We start from the raw sequence: 22,852 nt of genomic DNA, 5'->3' as shown, positions 1-22,852 counted from the left end.
TGTCCAAAAAAAAACAAAATTTATGGCTGCACTGGTAGCAGTAACATAAAATTAGAAATAACCTGAATATCCATCAGTAGAGAAATAGAAAAATAACATCAAGTAACATATACATGACAGAATATGATATTACAGTTTAAAAAGACTTTTTTAAGATAAAAGCATTAGATCTATATTTAGCAACATGGATAGATTTTTAAAGCATTAGGTTGAGTGGAAAATGCAAGTTGCAAAACACTGTTATAGTTTGATGCAACTCATGTATTGTTTTTAAACACCTGAAAAATAATACAACTCATTGCTCATGCACATCTATGAATATAAAAATATAAAAGTGAGGATACGCACTAGTTATAGTAGTTTCCTTTGGGGAGGGGGAGGGGACTAGAACTGAGGGAAGCCAAGGAGGGCTTAACCTAAATATTTTATTTCTTTTATTTAAAAGAAAGAAAAACTTGAAGCAAATAATACAAAAACATCAGTTCTGCATAGTAGGAACACAAGTGTTTGCCATATTACTTTTTGTGCTTTTCATTATGTTTTTAAATTAATAGATCACTTTTTAGAGAAGTTTTAGGCTTACAGAAAATTGAGCAGGAATTCCAGAGTTCTGTGTGTTTTCTTTCTCCCACCCTCACAGTTTCCTAATTACTAACATCTCGCATTAGTGTGGTGCATTTGTTACAACTGATGAACCAATCATGACACATTGTTATTAACTAAAGTCCATAATTTACATTAGGGTTCACTTGTTGTGTTTTACAGTTCTGTGGGTTTTGACAAATGCATAATGTCATATATCCATCATTGCCACAGTGTCATACAGAATATGCCACAAAAATCTCCTTTGCTCCCACCTATTCATCCCTTCCTCCCTGCCCCGAGCCCCTGGCAACTACTGATCTTTCTACTATTTCTAGAGTTTTGCCTTTTCCAGAATGTCATATAACTGGAATTACACAGTATGTAGGCTTTTCAGATTGAATCCTTTCACTTAGCAATGTGCACTTAAATTTCCTCCATTTTTTTTTGTAGCTTGATAATTCATTTCTTTTTATTGCAGAATAATATTCCATTGTATGAATGTATCATTGTTTCATTTTGGTTTTTATTCATTCACCTATTGAAGGACATCTTGGTTGCTTCCATTTGGAGTGATTATATTACACAGTGTTATAAACAGTCATGTGCAGGTTTTTGTATAGACATCAGTTCCCAACTTTTTTGAATAAATAGCTACAGTACATTCCTAAGTCATAGGGTAAGAGTATAATTAGTTTTGTGAGAAGCTGCCAAACTCTCTTCCAAAATGGCTGTCCCATATGGCACTCTCCTCCAGCAACAAATGAGACAGTGTTTTGGATCCTTATCCTCTCTAGCATTTGGTGTTGTCAGTATTCTGGATTTTGGCCATTCTAATAGGTATGTGATAGTACCTCATTGTTGTTTTAATCTGCGGACCCATGAAGACATAAGATAATTTATCTGCATATCTTCTTTGGTGAAGTGTCTGTTAAGATCTTTTGCTTACTTTTAAATTGGGTTTTTTGTTTTCTTATTGTTGACTTTTTTTTTCTTTTTTAATTTGCATTCTTTCTTATTGAAGTATAGTCAGTTTACAATGTTGTGTCAATTTCGGTGTACAGTATGTTTCCTATCATTGACTCCTGAGCGTTCTTTGTATATTTTGGATATCTGTCCTTTACCAGACATAGGAATTACAAATATTTTCTCCCAGTCTGTGGCTTATCTTTTCATTCTCTTCAAAGTGTCTTTCACAGATTGGAAATGTTTAATTATCATGTAGTCTAACACATTTTTTTCTTTCATGGCTCGTGTACTTGATGCTATATCTAAAAACTCATCACACCCAAGGTCATCTTGATTTTCTCTTATGTTATCTTCCAGAAGTTTTATAGTTTGTTTTTTACATATAAGTCCTTGATCCATTTTGAGTTAACTTTTGTGAAAAATAGGACTGTGTCTAGATTCTTGTTTTGTTTTGTCTTTGCTTGTGGATATACAGTTGTTCTAGTGCCATTTATTCAAAAGATTGTCTTCTCTGTATATAGAATTGCTTTTACCTCTTTGTCAAAGATCAGTTGACTACATGGGTGTGAGGCTATTTATGGGCTTTCCTTTCTGTTTCAGTGATCTATATCTTTTTTTTTCCACCAATACTACACTGTCTTGATAACTGTAGCTTTACAGTAATTCCTGAAGTCAGGTAGTGTCAGTTCTCTGATTTTGTTCTTCAATATTCTATTGGCTATTCTGGGTCTTTTGCCTTTCCATGTAAACTTTAGAATCAGTTTGTCACTATCCACAAAAAATTGCTGGGATTTTTATTTGGATTTCATTGAATCTACAGATCAAGTGGGGAAGAACTGACAAGGTAACCACGTTGATTTGTCCAATCCATAAGCATGGAATATCTCCCCATTTATGTGGATCTTCTTTGATTTCTTTCATTAGAGGTTTGTAGTTTTCTTCATCTAAATCTTGTACATATTTTCTTAAACTTATATTTCTTTTCTTTTCTCTTTTTGGTGCTAATGCAAACAGTATTACGTTTTTAATTTCAAACTCCAATTGTTCATTGCTGATATATAGGAGAGCACTTGGCTTCCATATATTAACCTTATATCTTGCAACTATAATCACTTACTAATTCCAGGAGTTTTTTGGTTCATTCTTTGGGACTTTCTACATAGACAATCATAGCATCTGCTAACAAAGACAGTTTTATTTCTTCCTTCCCAATCTGTATGCTTTGTATTTCCTTTCCTTACATGGCTGCATTACCTAGAACTTCCAGTATGGTTTTGAATGGGAGTGGTGAAAAGGGACAACCTTGCCTTGTTCCCAATCTTGGAGAGAAAGCATTTAGTTCTTCACCATTAAGCACAATGTTAACTGCAGGTTTTGTGTAGATATTCTGTATCAAATTGAGGAAGTTCTCTCTCTATTCCTAGTTTGCTACTTTTCAGATTTTTTAAAAATATTGTCTTTTTCTTTTAATTTTTATTTATTTTGGGAGAAATAATTAATTTTATTTATTTATTTTAATGGGGGTACTGGGGATTGAACCCTGGAACTCACACATGCTAAGCGTGCACTCTACCACTGAGCTACACCCTCCCCTTAAAATTTTTTTTTCTTAAAAAAAAAAAAAAAACTAGGAGAGTCTTTATAGCCAAATAATAAAGGACCTTAAATGCCAGGTTAAGAAGTTTAAACTTTATTCCATGAACAATAAGAAGTAACTGAATATTTTGAGGAGAAAGAGATAGAAAGAAAGAAAAAAAGAAAGGAAAGAAAGAAAGAAAGAAAGAAAGAAAGAAAGAGAGAGAGAAAGGAAGGAAGGAAGGAAGAAAGAAGGAAAGAAGGAAAGAAGGAAAGAAAGAGAGAAAGAAAGAGAGAAAGAAAGAGAAAGAAAGAGAGAAAGAAAGAGAAAACAGAGATATGCATCAGAACCCTTAAACCCTTCCAGAATACAGGAATTTTTAAAGATGTCCAGAAAGGGAGACTCCTCCAAGTTCTTCAAAAACTCATTCTGGTGACATACAAATCTCACTCTGTTAACCCTGCCTCAGAGCCAACTTGAATCCCTTGGAGGGCCCAGGGAAGATGCAGAATATTCATCAGTCTAGATAAACTGTTTCCACAAAAACGTGACTTCCAAACTCAGTATTCCATTCCCTACTCCCTGCCCAGAAGGGGAAGCTACGTCACTCTGGTTCAGAGCAGAGGTGCAGGCACCCAGTGGCCCAGACTCCTAAGCAACATAGAAAGTTCAGTGACCACCTGAAACTACAGTGTTGACACATTCATTTTCATCACACCTTCTAGAGTAGTTGCTATTGTCAAGAGCTCTAGTGACACCTAGATGCCTATCTACAGAGAACCCTCGGTAGCCCAGTTCTACTGCGGGGACATGAGGTGGAATCAGAATCCTCATTTTTGCCAGATCCCCAGGTGACTCACATGCACATTAAAAACTGGAAACACAGGTCCAGAGTAGAATTTCTCAACAGGGGCACTATTGACATTTTGGACCTGATAATTCATGTTGTGTGAGGCTGACCTGAGCTTTCTAAAATGTTTAGCAACATCTCTGGCCTCTGCCTACTAGATTCTGCCAGCACTTTTCTCCTGTTGTGACAATCAAAGATATCTACAAATATTGATAAAGGTCCCCTGAGGGGCAAAATCATATCCCCTTCCCCAACTAAGAAGTCCTGGTTTAGAAGACCCTGGGTCAAATCCCTTTGACATAAAAAGAAGTCTTCCTTTTCTCTTTGGGAAAAGAGAAATGTTAACGAGTTTAGCTGTTAACTATTATATCAAAATAAGTCTAAACAAGATTAGGTGCACTTTTTCCAGAAAGATAAAGTACTTATTGTTGCAATTGACTTTGATTATCCTGCCTCCCTCTTATAAGGACCCTTACAATTACATTGGGTTGGCCCGGATAATCCAGTGTAATCTCCTCATCGCCAAATCCTTAACTTTAATCAAATCTTCAAATCTCTTTTACCATGTGAAAGAAAGCCAAATATGTCACTCCAACAGAAAAAATATTTTGAGCTGAAGGTGATTAAGAAGCAGCAAACTCAGGGGAAGCTCTCTCCATCCTCTCAGTTTCTGTCTCCTTCTACTGGAGACAGATTCTTATCAGCCCAGAGATGGCACCAGGGGAATCTGCCAACAAACCTTAGCCACTAGTTCCCTCCTACGTGTTCTCCCCACAGTATGCCACCCTCGGAAGCCTGAACTACCTCTCTTTGTCCTGTCATTTCCCTGTGAAGGAAAAGCTGGGCTGGTCTAACAAGATAACTCACAAGTCTAAGAATGTGAAAGAAAAGCTTGGCTGGGCTAACAAGATAACACACAAATCTAAGTATCGGAATACTGATCTGAGTTCTGCTGGACTAACTTGTAAATCTAAGTTAATTAGTATTGGTTTGCTGTTCATGTTTTTTTGCTAGCCAGCTGGGTTTTCAAAGAGATATATCTGGCTTTGGAATGTTGGTTTGCTGCCTCCCCGACTCCACTTTTGTGATAATGATGCTGCTAAAGCTGTTCCATGCCTATTGGCTGAATACCCCAAGCTTGTACTTTACTGTATAAAACCTCACGTGCACATCTTGGAGGTGCTCAGAGCTTCAGAGCAGAAGCCCCTCTGAGCCCACCGGCATACTACATCTGAGTACTCCAACCCTCCGAGTGGTGCTTGTTTCTTGGCTGGCCTGTCGTTTCCGTAACATCTCTACACGTTTATTGTTCTTCATTTAAGATGCTCTATAAGCCGGCAGTTCTAAGCTGCTACTCTGAATTACTTTTCACTGAGGTTTCTCCCACATGATATGCAATATATGAGTTAACAAACTGTTTTTCTCTTGTTAATCTGTCTTTTGTCACAGAGTCCCAGCTGAAAACCTAATAGGAGTAAAGTTTTGCCTAGCCTCGTTTCTGGTGACCCATATGGGGTCAGTTGGGATGCCCTGCTCTCTCTGGACCCTACACATGGCACCCTGGGACAAAAAGCCAGCGATGAAAAGAATTCTTATCAAAGTCAGCTCTCTCAGATTTCTCTGGAATGCCTGGATGAGAAGGTAAAAATTTCCCTATCCCTTTCCTTCCAAATGTTTTTCCAAAGAAATATCTGTAAACATTCATTCTTTGAATTGTGACTCTGTGGATTTGGTTTGGGGTACCCACAGCCTCTGAAGAATAGTCATTATTTTCCTGGTCTCTGTCTTTTGTGGTGTTTGTCATAAGGAAGCCATAAAAGGGCCTTCGTCATCTCTCCCTTACTTGTCCTATTTGTGCTGGGAAATTTTCAGTGTAACCCCTTGGGTAACACAGATTAAGGCAATTTCAGGCATCTCGCTCTGTGAGAACTCACAGCTTCTTCACTCTATCATAACAAAGGTCTTCACTTTCTTAGAGAATCTTTGGGAAGAAACTTTGGATCTCGAGAGGGAACTGCATCTTTTGTACCCTCTTTGGGGACACTTCTTGTGTCCATGGTTAAGCCATAGAAGATTTATTGGTTTTAAGCCCTTTAAAGGCTTATTCATTTAGTTACAGTCACATTACAATAGGTACACCTTTAAAGATTTGGACTTTTATATCTAAAAGGATATTTTAGAGAGCCTTCATTTTAAACAAGTGTCATATTGGAATCTAGAAACTGGTTTTAGCAAGGTCCCAAGAATATAAAACAAGGCTGTTTTATTGTTCTTTACTCTGTAACCAGGCCTTTGTTTCAGAATAATAAAGAAGAGCAAGAGAGAGAAAATAAAGGATAAAAACTAGATAGATGTAGGAAGTTTGGAATAGAAAGAGGGAGAAAGAAAATCCTGTGTAGTCAAGTTGGCTAAAATTGAATGAGTTTATTACAAGATTTAATATCAAAAGTGTGCTTAAGTAAAACTAAAATTTAATTTTCTTTCTCTGTTAAGAGGACAAAGTCTCTTTGGATTATTGGTCTGCCCTTAATAATAATTTCTTACCTTTTAGGAAATCTGCCTAGAAAAAATCTGTCTTATCAAAATATTTCCTGTGCTTCGTGCTGTCTTTATCAGGTTTTCAATCACTGAAGAAAAACTGAGTCTTCTCAATATTAAAAGACCTAAGGTTTTTGTTTTTGTTTTTGTTTTTGTTTTTGTTTTTGTTTTTGTTTTACAACATGTAACTTCCTGTATTTGCCTTTGAAATCTTTTCATTGTCACTTTGGTTGGATAGATAACTATTACTTCATAGTGATCTGTGATCTGATTAAATCAAGTGTTTGAAACCTTTTGACATTTTTTACAAGTTTCTCAAAATCAAATTCTAAATGAAGTCTATTTTATTTGGAAACAACTTTGGGATTTTCCAGAGGCACCTGGAAATTTTCAAAGGATTTGTTCTCTCTGCTTATACAAAGAGAAATGTTAAATTAATTATGCTTATTTGGTTTGTTAAATTACATGGGAATAAGAAGTAATGCTAAACCTTCTCTAAGTTATATTTGTACGGGTATATGTTACTGTTATAAATAGTCAGAAATCATATAAATTTGACATGCCCTAGTATGATGTTATCAGTCATAATTCCAGTTATCACCTTAAAATGTTGTATGTCACAGAAATAACCAAATTTCATTGTCAATTATTATATTATAACAAACTCTCATCAGATCTCAACTGATGAGAATGACTATAATTTTTATGACTTTTTCTTTGAAACATTGCTGGTTTGTTAAGGTTACATTTTTCCAGATTTAAGAAAGAATTTTTTCTATTTTCTATTGAGCCGTCTATAACTCACAGCAATTTGGTAAATTATAACTTTGTAAACAGAATTTTCTCCCTACCTGATCCCTTAAGAATGCAGAAGCTCTTACTGAGTATTATTTTCATGCAATCTAGTTATTTGCATAAATCCAGTGAGAATCTGTTTTCCTTATAACAGGACACAGTGGGAAATACTGGTTTTATTACCAAGATTGACTGGAATGTTACATTTGAGAATAATGTGCATGGACTCAGATATGACCCAACAGTTTTAAGGAACTAAGGTTGACTTTATGGAGCCAATAAAGCCTCCCTTCAAAAAGACAATCTGGTCTCTGGTTTATAGGGTTGCCAGCTTTACTGATGAGTGTGGAAGGTCACTTCCTGGCAGACCTAGAGTCTCATGATTTTGGAGATCTCAAGAAAAAGAGGAATTTACTCAATGTATAGGCATTACAAGTGAGTCTTAGGTGTGGCTTCCAGAATAATCTCACATTTTTTAATGAAAATTCTAGCAAAACAGATTTAAAAGAGCTTACATGATCAATCACCATTCTTGTTGCATTTATGTAAAAAAATCAGACCAAGTTTAATGAGACTAGGCTAATTTTGTAAACGAATTAGTCTCACTGTGATTATCTTTGTTTTGTTTCAATTAAATATTTGTTATTTATCTGTGAACTGGAGGGGATCCCGAATCCTTCCAGCTTCCTCCAGTATCTGACTACAACTCTCCAAACTAACATTTCCAATTTTTCTCCCACTCTTCTGACTTGGAATCACTGAGAAATAAAACTGCCCTTTTCCCCAAAGCCTTGTAAGCTGAAGCTGGACCCTGACATAAACAGGAAACCCACGACAGCTCACGTATGGACAACTCTTGTGCCTGTTGCCGTGAGGGCCACTCAGAACGTTCACTGGAACATCTGATAACATTGCCAGAGACTTTCGCACTGCTACAGATCCTTTGAGCCCAATATCTACAAATCTTCTTGGCTGAGTGCCATCTGAATTCAAAACCTGATTTAGAGTCTGCTCCAACCTATTAACTTTGTTTTTCTTCTGTTTCCATAGAAATGCCTCTTATCAAATCCTTGATTATAAGTACCACATAGTAGCTTAACGTAGGCGGAAACCCATCCACAACAACACCTGGAATGAGACCCAACTGTTGAACTAGCTTGACCTAGTCCCAGATTAAAAGGCTGATTCAATCAGATAGGGGACATGTACTTAAATTCATCCTTTTCTGCTTGTTCCAATTATGTTTTCCTCCCCTTTTGCTGAGCTCCTATCTCGCAGCTTCTAACTCAAATCTCTCCACAGCCACCAACTCAGCTTTTAATATGTGACACTTTCTAAAAATCACTTCCAACTGGGAACTAAAGGAAACCAGATTATGTCACTCCCAAAACATGCCTCTTTGACATAAAAATTATTTTGAGCTGCAGGCAATTAAAAAGCAGGAAATACAGGAAAAGCTCTCTGTACCTTCTCTGTTTCTATCTAAAGGCAGGATGTACATTCTTCTTTCACTGGAGACAGATTCTTATTAGCCCAGAGGTGGCACGAGGAATCTGCAAGCAAACTTTCCCCATTAGTTCCCTTCCATATGTTTAACCTCCGCGTTTGCTGCCCTTGGACGCTTACCCTGTTTTCTTTGTCCTTCCATTTCTCTTCAAATGTATCATTCTTTGATGAAGATGCTATATAAACCAGAATTCTAAGCTGCTGCTTTGACTTACTTTTCACTGAGGTTTCTTTGGCATAATATGCACTGCATGTGTTAAAAACAAAAACAAAAACACATTAATTTTTCCTCCTGTTAATCTTTCCTTTCATTTAAAAGTCCCAGTTGAAAACCTAAACTTTGTGAAGGTCAAGTTTTGCCTCTTCTACACCTGTAAGGTAACACATTCTCAGTTTCTGGAGATTGGATCATGGCCATCTTTTGGGGACCATTCTTCATCTTACCAGACCCCCTTAGAAGTGCCAGTTGGAAGGAGGGCCTCTGACAATCATAAAAATAAAAACTTTGAAAATCACTGACAGTGGGAAGAAGAGAACAGGTATAGAAGGAGCCATCTTCAGACTCTCAGGCTCCAAGTCACTGAGGGAGACTCAAGGGCTTAGTGTCGTCCACTTCTCAGTCCTGGCTCCTCTGAAGAGCTCATAAAAAATAACTCATGCCTGGACCCCAATTCCAAGAGATTCTGCTCCAGTTAGTCTGGGTAAGCTGCCCAGGCATCAGCATTTTTTAATTCCACCTAGGTAATTAAGAACCCAGATTCTGCAATCAGACTGCTTGTCCCCAAAGTCCACCTCTACACTATGTGCTTAACCTGAGGCATGTTATTTAACTTTGCCTCAATTTCTTCTTCTACAAAATGGGAATGATGGTATTAATAGAACCACCTTATGAAGCTGAGGAGAAGCTGACAGAATATAAGTCAAGTTCTTGCCACACAGTGAATACCACATAAATGTTATAGGTTGTATTTGTTTAATGTGTATGTATATACACACATATATATATATATACACACACATACATATATATATACACTTTTTTATTGAAACATGGTCAGTTTACAATGTTATGTCAATTTCTGGTGAACAGCAGAATACTTTAGTCATACATGAACATGCATATATTCATTTTGATATTCTTTTTCACCATAAGTTACTACAAGAAGATGTATTTGTTTTAAATGCCTCAAATCTCTCCAGAGGGGTATCTCATTCCTCCTTGGGCAGGAACCCAAAACAACGTCTGTGTGTCTCGGGTATGAAAAGTGAGACTGGGAGGCTCTCTACCAGCATGGTCTGTGCTGCCCTGCCTGGCTGGAATGGGCTCCAGGAGTGCTCATCCTGATGTGCCCAGAAAGGGCAGCACTGGGAGCAGCGTCACAGGTCTCCTCATGCTGAGATGAGTGAGAAGAAACAATCAGAAAGGCTGGAGCTGGGGGTGGGAAAGTTGTGGTGGACTGTGCAAAGGGGAGGAATGCTAGAAGCCAAGGACAGTGATTGAGGTTTAGCTGCCCACCAGGGCAGTGGGTCTCAGTCTGGCTGCCCCTGCAAAACAACTGAGGAGCCATAAAAATCCTTACTGTGTCCGATCCTACCTTCCTTGTCCCTACCCAGACCAGTTAAATCAGAATCTTTGCAAGTGAGGCCTGGGAATTTATCTTTCTTTCTTCCTTCCTTCCTTCCTTTCTTTCTTTCTTTTCTTTTCTTTCTTTCTTTCTTTTTTTTTTTTTTTTTTTTTGTGAACAAAGAATAAGGAGGAGGAGGAGAGGGAGAAGAAAAGAATGTCACTCACCATCCAGTTATACAAGGGTTAAATCACAACCATGGCAGTCACCCACCAAAAGTGCACCCTGAGGGGAATTTGGACTGAAAAACAGGATGAGGCATTCCAGTGCTTTGGATAAATGAACCCTGAGATAGTTAAGATGATTATCTCAGGAAGAATTGCAATGATTTGAGATTCTTGCATCTTGCCACACATAGAAAAGCACTAAAAACATCAACCTGAGATTTCTGTTCTTTGTGACAAGCAGTAATCTTTTACCAAGATGAATGCTTGACTACATGTTTTTCCCAGCCAAAAAAAAAAATTCGTATATACTGGCTCCTCCCCTACCTCTTTGGAGGAGTTCCTCAGAGCTACTGAGAGGCTGTTTCCCTGGCTATTGTCCTCAGTAAGACCCTGAGCAACACTTAAACTCACAACTCTCATGTTGTGTGTTTTCCTTTAGGGGGACAGTTTGTAAGCTCCCCAGATGATTCTTGGTAGCTCGAGTTGAAAGCCCTCTCTTATGCCTGGTACCTAAGCTGAGTCGGCCTCACCCACTGCAACACTAATTGTTGTGACAGAACCAAGATTCAATGCCAAGCCTATGACCAAGGAAGACAAGAGAAAAAAAAATGATATTTTTTGAGCACCCACCACTCTATAAGCTATGTAGAATCCTCTCAATTCCATGAGGTAGTATTTTCCCCCCATTTTACATTTGACAGGTCAGAGACTTGAAAGGCTAGCTAACTTGTCCAAGTCAAATAATTGGTAAATGGTAATTGGTAAATGGCAAAACTGGGATCTTGTTCAAGTCTACCCATTTCTAAACCCCTATCCTATAGCACATTATTTCTACCTTTCTCTATGCCTCCAAGGCCAACTGCAACAACTATAACAAGAATCATTAACATGTATTAAATGTTGGCCCTATAACAAACACTGTATTGATAGCTTTATATGTATTATCCAAGGAAAAATCAAGTAAAATTACTGTGACATAACAACAAAATAGTTTTCAATGGGCACACAGCATCATCTGGGGATGTTAGAAATGCAGCTTCTCAGGCCTCACCCCTACCTACTAAGTCAGAATCTGCACTTAAATTATCCACATTTAATTATCTTCAACAATTATTATTGTTATCTACATAACAATATCCTTAGATAACTCATCAGCACATTTAAGTTGAAGAAGGCTGCTTTAGATGGTTTTTGTTTTGCTGCTTATCTTTCCAAAGATTTGTTTTGGTAATGTGTAGGTCTGGTCTAAGGTTCTCCATTTACCAGACTTCACAAGGCACCAGTGAAAGATACACAAGGAGGCAGTGCCTCCATTTTGTGGTTTAAGATGATGTCAGGTAGGGTAGGAGGCCGTGAAACACCCTCTCCCCAATAAAGCTCTTTTTCCTTGAGAGTTTCAGGGCACTGGTATTTAGATACACACCATTAGACTCCAAATACCCTTAGCAGAAGGTCACTCCTTAACCAGACAAATTACACTGAAGGTGGGATTAGCTAATAGCCCTAGGAAAGCCAGAATGGGATAAAGCAGTGTTTCTCAAACTTGAGTAATGTGCAGACATTTTAAAAGGAAAAACAAATTTTTTAGAGCCAGTTTGTTGACTTCAATTGTTTTGATTGTAAACATTCTTAAATAGTAAAAATATATATTTGGACTACTATAAAAATAAAACCAATTTACAAATTAAATATAAGCAAAAAACTACAAAACCAACACAAATCAAATATAACAGATAATTATTCCTTTTAAAGTAACTCGCCTTGATTTTTTCCAGTCAAGATAGAGGAGTGGAAGGACCACAAGCTCGCCTCTCTTCGCGACTACAACAAAACCACAGCTGACTGCTAGACAACCAACAAATAAAGGGCTGGAACCTAGCAAGAAGATTGTCTTCAAATGGAAACATAAAGAGGGAACTACAGCAGGATGGTAGGAGGAGCGTGCTTGTGATATAATTGGGTCCATACCCCCTGGGTGGGCGACCCACAAGTTGAAGAATAATTAAGTCGCAGAAGCCCTCCCACAGGAGTGAGAGCTCTAAGCCCCATGTCAGGCTCCCCTGCCTGGGGTTCTGGCATTGGGAGGAGGAGGACTCCCCAGGACATCTGGTTTTGAAGGCCACGGGGGCTTAGCTCCAGGAGCCCCACGGGACTGGGGGAAACAGAGACTTCATTCTCTTGGGAAGCATACATAGAATCTCAAGTGCACCAGGTCCAAAGGCAGAGGCAGTGATTTCATATGAACCTGGGCCAGGCCTGCCTGCTGGATTTGGAGGGTCTCCTGGGGACACAGGGATGGCTGCGGCTCACCCAGGTGACATAAAAGTTGGTGGCAGACATTCCCGACGTGTTCATCTACATGAGCTTTCCTGGAGGTTGACATCTTGATTGGATCATTAGCACCAAGACCTAGCCTCACCCAACAGCCTATAGAGAAGCTTCAGACCAAACAACATACAATCCCACCCATCAGCAGACTCCTAAGCCACAAAGGCCTCTAGACATGGCCCTACCCACCAGAGGTTCAGGACCAAGCTTCACCCAACAGCAGGCAAGCACCGGCTCCTTCCGCTAGGAACCCTGCATAAGCCTCTAGTCCAGCCTCATCCACCAGGGGCAGGTACTAGAAATAAGAAAACAACAACCCCAAAGCCTGTGGAAGGAATCCCTAAACACAGGCCAGACTCTACACTGGGACCAGCTGGACCCTAGCCCTTGGGTGACAAGAGAGGAGTGTACTGCTGGGACACACAGGATGTCTCCCACAAAGGGCCACCTCTCCAAGGTCGAGACACGTAACTAAGCTACCTAAAAATACAAAGAGAAAGGTAAACAATATGAGTGGCAGAGGAGTATCTCCAGGCCAAGGCACAAGATAAAATCCCAGACAAAGAAATAAGTGATGAGGAGATAAGTAATTTATCTGAAAAAGAGTTTAAAGTAATGATGGCCAAGATGTTCAGACAAATCAAGAGGCGTATAGATGCACAGAGTGAAGTTTTTAGCAAAGAGTTGGGAAATATAAAAAATATCCAAATTGAGTTAAAGAATAAAATCACTGAAATAAATAACATACTAAAAGGAACCAAGAATAGACTAAATGAGGCAGAAGAACAGATCAATGAGCTAGAAGACAGATTAGTGGAAATCACTACCACAGAACAGAAAAAAAAAAAAAGAAGAATGAAAAGAAATGAGAATAGAGAACCTGGGACAACATGAAAAGCACTAATATTCACATTATAAGGGTTCCAGAAAGAGAAGAGAGAAAGAATCTGAGAAAATTTTTAGAGATAATAACCACAAACTTCCCCAACTTGGGAAAGGAAACAGTGACTCAAGTCCCGGAAGCACAGAGAGTTCCACACAGAATCAGCCCAAAGAGGAACATATCAAGGCACATAGTCATCAAATTGACAAAAATTAAGGACAAGGAGAAAATATTAAAATTAGCAAGAGAAAAGCAACAAAAAACATACAAGGGAACTCCCATTTTTCAGCTGATAACCTTATGGCCAGAAGAGAGTGGCAAGATATATTTAAAGTGATGAAAGGGAAAAACCTACAACCAAGGATACTCTATCCAGCAAGGCTCTCATTCAGATTTGATGGAAAAATCAAAAGCTTCACAGATAAACAAAAGCTAAAAGAATTCAGCACCACCTAACCAGCTTTAAAACAAATGTTTAAGGAATTTCTCTAGTCATCAAACTGTAAGGAAAGAGAACAAAAAGAAGAAAGAGGAGGAAAAAAAAAAAAGACCTAGAAAAGATTGCTTTGGCAGTTAAGGGTCTTTTATGGTTCCATATAAATTTTGGAATTGTTTGTTCCAGTTCTGTGAAAAACATTGTGAGTACTTTGACAGGGGTTGCACTGGATCTGTAGATTGCTTTGGGTAGTACAGCCATTTTGATCATGTTGATTCTTCCAATCCAAAAGTACAGCATACCTTTCCATTTCTTTGTATCATCTTCAATTTCCTTCATCAATGTTTTAGTTTTCAGAATATAGGTAACCTCCTTGGTTAAGTTTATCTCTAGGTATTTTGTTCTTCTTGATGCCGTGGAAATGTTTATGCCAGTTATAAAATTCCAGTTTTTGAAGTGGAAAAAGTGAATGAAAGGCTGCAAATAGCAAAATATCCTTCTTTCTTATGAGTGAGTTGTATGCCATTACATGTATATGCTGCATCTTCTTTATCCATTCATCTATTGATGTGCACTTAGGATGCTTCCATATCTTGGCAATTATAAATAATGTTGCTGTTAATAGCAAGGTGTATGTATCTTTTTGAATTAATTCTTATTTTGCAATTGGCTTTATTCCTTTGATAATTATGAAGTTTAAAAAGCTAAAGTTCTAAACATTCTTAGAAATAATTAACAGTACATACATATAAATTTCAAAAATATGTGCAGTATATTGTGTATATGGATTTACCTGAAATATATTGTATATGTGTAGTCAAACTGTAACAATTCTACCTAGTAAAACTGAAAAATGAGAAAAAAAGAAAGTTGAGAAGGATTAAAAAGAAATAGAGGAGCCACATCAAAAGAAATGAAAGAGACCCATTTTTTTTGTTGTGCTTTGTTTTGGTTTGGTCTGGTTTGGTCACAGGATCTTGGTGACAGTACAGCATATGGGAAATCAAGGCTATCCTGAGAAATCCGAGGTTCACAGGAAGAAGCTAAAGCCGAAAGGGCCTGGCCTTGGAGGTGACTCTTCCCTCGATCTTGAACTTCTAGTCTGACTTTGACTACACCCTCTCTGGCTTCACTGCACCTGCACATGCCTTTACCATAGCACTTTTCTTGTACATTTACTCCCAATCTCTTCTCACCACCCAGGACTTCCTTACTCATCCAAGCACCAAGCTTGCATTAAAAAATGTTTGATAAATGAATTAAAGTGATACCTACTCTTAAGCCAACTCACATGCTACTACTGTCTTCTGGCCTTATTTTCTTCTGTGAATTGTTAGAACCTACCACTAACTGCTCCATTTTTTAAGTTTCTTTATATCATCTGATCCCAAATATTCACCCCCAACAACCAAATATGTGAGGTCCCACTTTGAGGGTGAGGTAAAGGGCATTCACCCTCACAGAACACTGTAAAACGAACCTTCCAAGTTCCATTTCTGGGTAGGAAATGCAATCCCATCCAACAAGTAGCCTAATGTGCAGTGCCTTCTCTCCAACCTCCTAGAAAGCAAAATCTCTCTGATCTTTAGAATCTGTTGTGAAAAATCATCCTTTTACACAGGTCTACCCTTACATGACAGAATGTCAATGCAAACATTCATTCAAATGAGCTGTTTCTTTGGCTTCATCATAGTATTTTGCATGCTCTTTGCAATAAATCCATTGATTTTACAAGTGGAGTGAAGAAAAATCCTCAGGTGCCCCATTTAAGAGATAAATTAATGAAAAAAATTAGTCCAATGCTAGCTTTTCTTTTGCATCTACCTTGTAGGGAGAAAGAGAAATTGTGTAAGGAGGAAAATGAGACAGAGGTAGGCATCTAAACTCCAGCCTCCCTTAAATTCAAATTCAGACAAGAAAAAGGGGAGAGTTTTCAGGCTCACTAGGCTCCATGGGAAATGCTCTGACTCCTGTACAAGAAAATGAGAGGTCTGATTGAATTGAGGTCTCCTTCCCTCCTGCCTCCTCCCTGTTCCTGATTTGGCCCTCAAATCCATTACTTTAGCCAAAACAACACAACACAAAACAAAACAAAACACCTCCACCTTTGCTTCTGCCCTTACCTCACAGATGATCAGATACACAAGTTCATGAAAAACCTCAAGGTAAATGAAAATGAATGAAGGGAATAAACAAGAATGAGCGATTGCTACCTGGGCTGCCAGGGTCTGAGTTTGATGAGTCTGCGAAGAAGAGCAAGGTGCCCTGAGGAAACCATATGCAGGCCTGCCTTTGACAGAAAGCTGAAAGGTTCCCAGAAAATCTGTCAGTCGCCAGTGCTGACAGCTGTGCAAGAAGGTCACCCAGGATTTCAGTCCCTGCCCTTCAGCACTTGGTACCACTTTGTGGCGGGACCAGGGTAGGAAGACTTGCCACTTTAAGCAACAACAACAACAAAGTACAGCCTACCAGTGAAATTTGAATTCCAGATGAACAAGTTCTCAGCATAAGTATGCATCATTTGAAATTCAAATTTCACTGGCTATCGTGTGTTTTCTCTGGCAACCATGAAGGCGCGTCCATGGGGTAAAGAACATTGCAGCAGCTCAGTGTGGAGATTTATCAAGCAATACCCATGAAGCTAGTGAAGAAATTGACACTGAAGTGCCCCATGAAAATAGGAGGAAAAAAACCCAAGTTTATTTCTGTCTTCCTAAGAATGCCATCCATTAGCCAAGAGTTACATGTTTCTCTGAGTAAGAGGTCTCAGGATGACTGGGTTGCAACTTCTGAATATTTCCAAATCTCTACTGAAACATCTTATGCTTTTCTGAATTACACCCTGGCTATTTCTTAATCCAAAGTGCCCTGGGCCTCATTCGTACAGTGAGAAATTTGATCTAAAATGTTGATAGTCTCATCAAGTAAGCTGAGGATTCCTGGGCCAAGCTTCCATTGTAAGAGGCCACCCAAATCGGTGGCTATGTCTTTTTTTTTGCAATCAGCAGATACTAAAAGAATAGCCCCCATCAAATTGTGGGATGCAGTGGGGAGGGATCCTAGAAATCCTCTGATGTCCAAAATGGGTCAACCTCACATTTAATAAGGTTGGAACCATTGGCCGAGTATGATCCCAGTGCTCCTTCCAACCTTTTCACGATTCCCAGGATTCCAACATCAGGGCCACTGAATCACTGGCTCTTCACAAAACTTGTTCTGAGTAAGTGGAATCAGAGAGGAAAGTCTTGGGGCTCACAGTGAGGGCTGTCTTAAAGGTGGTCAAGTGTGACAGGCACTACATTAAGCTTGTTGCTCTTTTTGATGGATTTAACAAACACAGACTGAGGACCTAATATACAAGATATCTTCTGAATTTCTGTTCATGTTTTGTGTCTTTTCCTGTGGTCAGATTCTACAGTAATTTAGACGGGGTAATTTATAGGCATTTTGATTGCCATAAAGGAGTTGTTGAAAACTCACTTTTTTAATTAGATTTCATTTATTCTCACTTTACAAATATCTGTGGTGCACTACTTCTGGCTAGATATTATATTCTTCCCTTGTAATCTGCTACATACTACCTGTATCTACATTTACAGCTACACACATACATTTTCCAAAGAGAGAAAACAAAAGAAAAACGAAGTCTCTTGTTCAGTGATACCGCACATAGACAGTGCTCCAAAAAGCATATATATATATATTTTTCAAATAAGTGTTTTGGATTTACTTGGACACACCAGAGGAACCTCAGGGGTCCTACACTGGATGGTCTCTTGAGGTTCCATCCAGCTCCCTGACACCACCATTCAGTGTCCCCAGTCAGTGTTTCCAGCCAGCATCACAGCTGCACAGAATTCAGACCACAGCCCATCACCCGGTATAAAGAGGCTGCTAACTAGCACTAGGGATACAGAAAGGAAGGCGACATCACGGTTAGTCAGCACATATATGACTTACTGTTCATTTAAGCAATGTGCATGGATGAAGGATGTTCTATGGACTAGGCACCTGTGAAATGTTTTTACAAACAGTGTCTGATCTTACCCATGGATCCCCAAGGAGTATAAATTATTGTTAGTCTCCTGGTATTAACAGGAAGAAACCAAAGCTTAGAAAAGAAAAATAGCTTTTTGACAGGGTTCTCACAGCTAGTTAAGTGGCAGAGGTGGGATGTGAACCTGGTCTGGCTGACTCTGGAACCCATGCTCTTACTAGTATGCTCCTGCCCTTCCCTGGGAGACAGTGCAACACAGCAGGTGAAGGACAAACAGAACTCCAGAGGGCGAGGCAGGGCAGGATGACAGGAAGATGTCTAGAGGTGAGGCTTCAAAACTTACTTGACACCATCTGAAGACGCTGCCATTCCTGCTGGCCGCCCAATTCTCAGGGGAACTGTCATTATCCATGAAAGGAAAGAGAGAGAGAGTGTGTGCCCAACTCCTGGCACACTGCTCCTCTGCCAGTATCAGGAAGCCAGTAAAAGCTCTGAAGCAAGGCAGTTACATATCTAAATGGTATTTCAGTAGGATTAATTTGATGGCCATGCCCAGAAGATATTAAAGGGAGCAAGAGGCTGGAGGCAAGGAAACTGGTTAAGAGACTGTTGCAGACACTAGTTTCTGAGATGGTGAGTCTGAGTCAAAACAGGGCAGTGGGAACAGGGAAAAAGAGGCTAATGTGAGTGTTCCTCACCATGAAGGAAGAGCCCGTGACCTTGGGGACCTGCACAGCCAAGGCTGTGGTCCGTGGTGGACTGAGGCTGCGAGAGGAGAGGAGGAAAAACGCTCCCAGAGCTAGCAGTTGTCCCAACCCTGCACACTGAGGTACCTGCCTCTTCTGTCTTCTCCCCAGACCACAAGCTCCCAGCAGTCACGGAGCCTCCCTGGGGCTTTGGTAGACTCAATAAATATTGACTAGCAGTCTGCTTCGTCTGGCTGGAATGTTCTGTTCCCACCTTTGCCTGGAAATTCCATGTAGCAAGGCCTCCCTGGAGGCCCAGCATGAAGACCTCTCCCTCAGAGAGGCCCCCGTGACCAGTCAAGCTAAATTAGGTTTTTCTCCCCATAGAAATTTTTTTTCACCGTATTTATTACAATTTGGCATTTTATATTTGTTGTTTTTTCATTTATTTTTGATTTCCTCTTGTTGTTTTTGTTGTGGTGGTGGTTTTCTACCTTTCCCCACTGGACTGTAAGTTCTGCAACATCAGTTTTTCTTTTCACCATTGGGTCCCCAACAGTCAACACAGTGTTGTCCCATAGAAATAAAATGTAGGTAATTTTAAATTTCCAGTGGTCACATTTTTAAAAGTAAGAAGAAACTGGTGAAGTTAATTTTAAGAACTTTTGGGGGAGGGATTAGTTTATTTATTTATTCATTCATTTATAGAAGTAGATAGATATAGATTTTTTTTAACAGAGGTGCTGGGGATTGAACCCAGAACCTTGTGCATTCTAAGCATGCACTCTGCTGCTGAGCTTTACCCTCCTCAGTTAAGAATTTTTTTGTGGCAAATGACAATTATTAAATCTGGGTGGTAGACACATGCTACATGGGTGCTTGTTATATACTTCCTCTGAACTTTTCTGTGTGTGATAAACATTCTGTTTAATCAAATATATCCAAAATATTATAACTTAAACATGTGACCTATAGGAAAAATTACTAATGTGATAGCTCACTTTTTTTTTTCTGTACTAAGTCTTTAACTTCTGTAAATCACACTCACAGTACATCTCAACAGGGACTAGCCACATGTCAAGTGCGCCATGACCGCATGTGACTAGTGGCTACCATAGTGGACAATATAGATCCTTGCAGGCCTGACATGTATTACTTACTTAATAAAAAAGTCAATTCATGGAAAAGAGAGGGTAGGAAGGGCAGAAAGATGGGGGAAAGGGAAAGAGAAAAAGAAAGGAAAGAGAAACTAAACTTGTCAGATATTTACTATGTTAAGTTTTTTCACACATCAAAAATCATGTGATTTAATTCTCACATCAACCCTGGTGAAGTAGGCATTGTGAGAACCATCTTCATAAATGAGGACACTGGTTTGGAGATGGCATGTAACTTTCCCAAGATCACGTTCTCTTTTGAGTGAAAGAAGGAAGATTCAGAACACAGCATCCCTGACCCAGCTGTGCTGTCTCACTACCAGAAACCCTACCAAACAAGTCTAGTCGAGCCACACTGCCATCTAAATCTCTCTATCCTCCAGGTGAGACATCCCAGGGCTCATATAAAGTATTATTTTGAATCTCACAGACATTCTTTTTTCAAAAGCATAGTCTGACCATTGCAGGCTAGCATGGGAGTGTCCCCTTCCTCCTCCAGACATATTTTAATGGATCCTTATTTCATTTGCTGCTGTCCACTAGGACTCTGCTACAACCGAACAAAATGGTGGCTTATAGTTCCCAAAATATGCCAAACTTTCTAACATGCCTCCTCAGCTCTGTACACACCCAACCTCAGCCAGAGACATAGAGATCACCTGTATTCCATCTGTCTAACATTGCCAGTGTGGAGCTGAGCACATGCCAGAGAAATTTAAGCTTTTCTAAATCCCAAATTAAATGACACCCAGTGTCACTTGTATGTAGAATCCAAAAACAAAAACAGTTTATTTACAAACCAGAAATAGTAGACCCCCAGATAAAGAAAACAAATCGTGGTTACCAAAGGGGAAGGTGGTGGAGGAGGAGGGATAGATTAGGAGTTTGGGATTAATAGATACACATTACTGTATATAAAATAAATAAACAGCAAGGGCCTACTGTATAGCACAGGCAACTATATTGGGTTTCTTGTAATAACCTATAACAGAAAAAAATCTGAAAAAATATATATAGATTTATATGTATAACTGAATTACTTTGCTGTACACCTGAAACTAACATTGTAAATCAACTACACTTCAACACAAAATAAGGGGGGGAAAAAAAGACATCAGGCCTTCACAGAGCTCCACTCTCTAAACTTTATCCCCAGCTTCTAAAGGGGTTCTTCAACATTGGGAAATGACTGGAAAGCAAATATCTTCCTTCCTGAAGGCTAATAAAATGTTCACCCACTCATCCCCCATGGGCCAAAGAAGAATTAGGAAGTCTCCTTGACGTGAATCCCACCCTGATACTGCAAAGGTTACCTCCAGATCCCAGCCCGGCAGTGCAACCATGAGGAACTCAACTTTTTACTTCCCCTTATCCCTCCTCCTCCTAGATCAAGACAGAAAAAGTGAGAGATTTTTCTTAGTGATGAGATACTCTGCTCCCACTCTCTAAGAAACAGGAAATGATGAAGGCAGAGGTTGCTGTTACCTAAAAGGAAGAAAGCCAGGTTGGCAGACTGTGTCTGCTTGCTTCTCCAAGAGATGCAGGAAAAAGACTAGAACCAGAGGCCCCACAACAGCTCACATCAGACTGCAGAGAGTTGAAAGTTCCTTTGCTGTGTGTGTGTCTTGGGGGCAGGGTGAGAGAGGAATACAGGTGGCTATGTAAAAAGGCATTGCAGGTAAAACTACAAAAGATAGAAAAGGACAAAAAGACAAAAATAGGAATAGAGAACAAGGGCAATGAATAAAAAACAGTAACAAGTATGGTAGATATTAATCCAACTATATAAACAATCACTTTAAACACCAATGGTCAAAATGCATCAATTAAAGGACAATGATTGTCAAAGTGGATCAAAATTTTTAAAATACCCAACTATATGTTGTTTACAAGAAACTCACTTTAAATATAAAGATACATATAGATTAAAAGCAAAGAGATGGAGAAAGTTTTATTATGTTAACACTAATCAAAAGAGAGCAGGAGTAGCCATATGAATTTTGGACGAGCAGTCTTTAGGGCAAGGAAAATTATCAGGAATAAGAAGGAGCACTACATAATGATAAAAGTCAGTTCTCTAAGGAGACATAAAAATGTTTAATGTGTATGCACCTAACAACAGAACATCAAAATACATGAGGCAAAAACTGATAGAACTGCAAAAAGAAATAGATAAATCCATCGTTTTAATTGGAGACTTTAACATCCCTACCAGAAACAGCCAGATCCAGCAGGCAGAAAATAAATAAGGACATAGTTGAATGCAACAGCACCATCAATCAACTGGATATAATTGACATCAATAAACTACTTCATCCAAAAACAGCAGAATACCCATTCTGCTCAAGCTCAAATGGAACAGTCAAGACAGATCACATTCTGGGCCATAAAACAAACCTCAGTGAAGTTAAAAGAATTGAAATCATGCAACATATCCTCTCAGACCACAATAAAATTTAACTAGAAATCAGTAAGAGAAAGATAGCTGAAAATTCCCAAATACATGGAGATTAAACTACATTCTTCTAAATAACACATGGGACAAAGGAAAAGTCTCAAGAGTTTTTTTTTTTTAATATTTTGAGTTAAATGAAAATGAAAACACAATTTATCAAAATGTGTGAGATGCAGCAAAAGTAGTGTTAAGTGGAAAACTTATAACATTGAACACATATATTTAAAAAGAATAAAGATCTAAAATGAATAATCTAAGCTTCCACCTAAGAAACTAGAAAAAGAAGAGCAAATTAAATCTAA

The 22,852-nt window shown here is 38.9% G+C and overlaps 1 protein-coding gene across 7 annotated transcripts in view; it reads right to left on the bottom strand.

The window, feature by feature from the left end:
- TMEM45A (transmembrane protein 45A) overlaps nucleotides 1-22,852 on the bottom strand; it is an 85,183-nt gene that overhangs the window by 30,314 nt on the left and 32,017 nt on the right. Inside the window, exon 2 of one of the 7 annotated variants that reach the window (XM_074362035.1) lies at nucleotides 8,937-9,063. The exons of the other annotated variants lie outside the window; for them this stretch is intronic. The gene's annotated coding sequence lies outside the window, so the exon portion shown is untranslated. The remainder of the gene's footprint in view (nucleotides 1-8,936; nucleotides 9,064-22,852) is intronic. 7 annotated transcript variants of the gene reach the window in all.

Source organism: Camelus bactrianus, chromosome 1, assembly GCF_048773025.1.
Source record: "Camelus bactrianus isolate YW-2024 breed Bactrian camel chromosome 1, ASM4877302v1, whole genome shotgun sequence".
In the NCBI taxonomy this organism is placed as follows: domain Eukaryota; kingdom Metazoa; phylum Chordata; class Mammalia; order Artiodactyla; family Camelidae; genus Camelus; species Camelus bactrianus.
The sequence above is the reverse complement of the archived record's forward strand: the minus strand, read 5'-3'. Positions and strand labels throughout refer to the sequence as shown.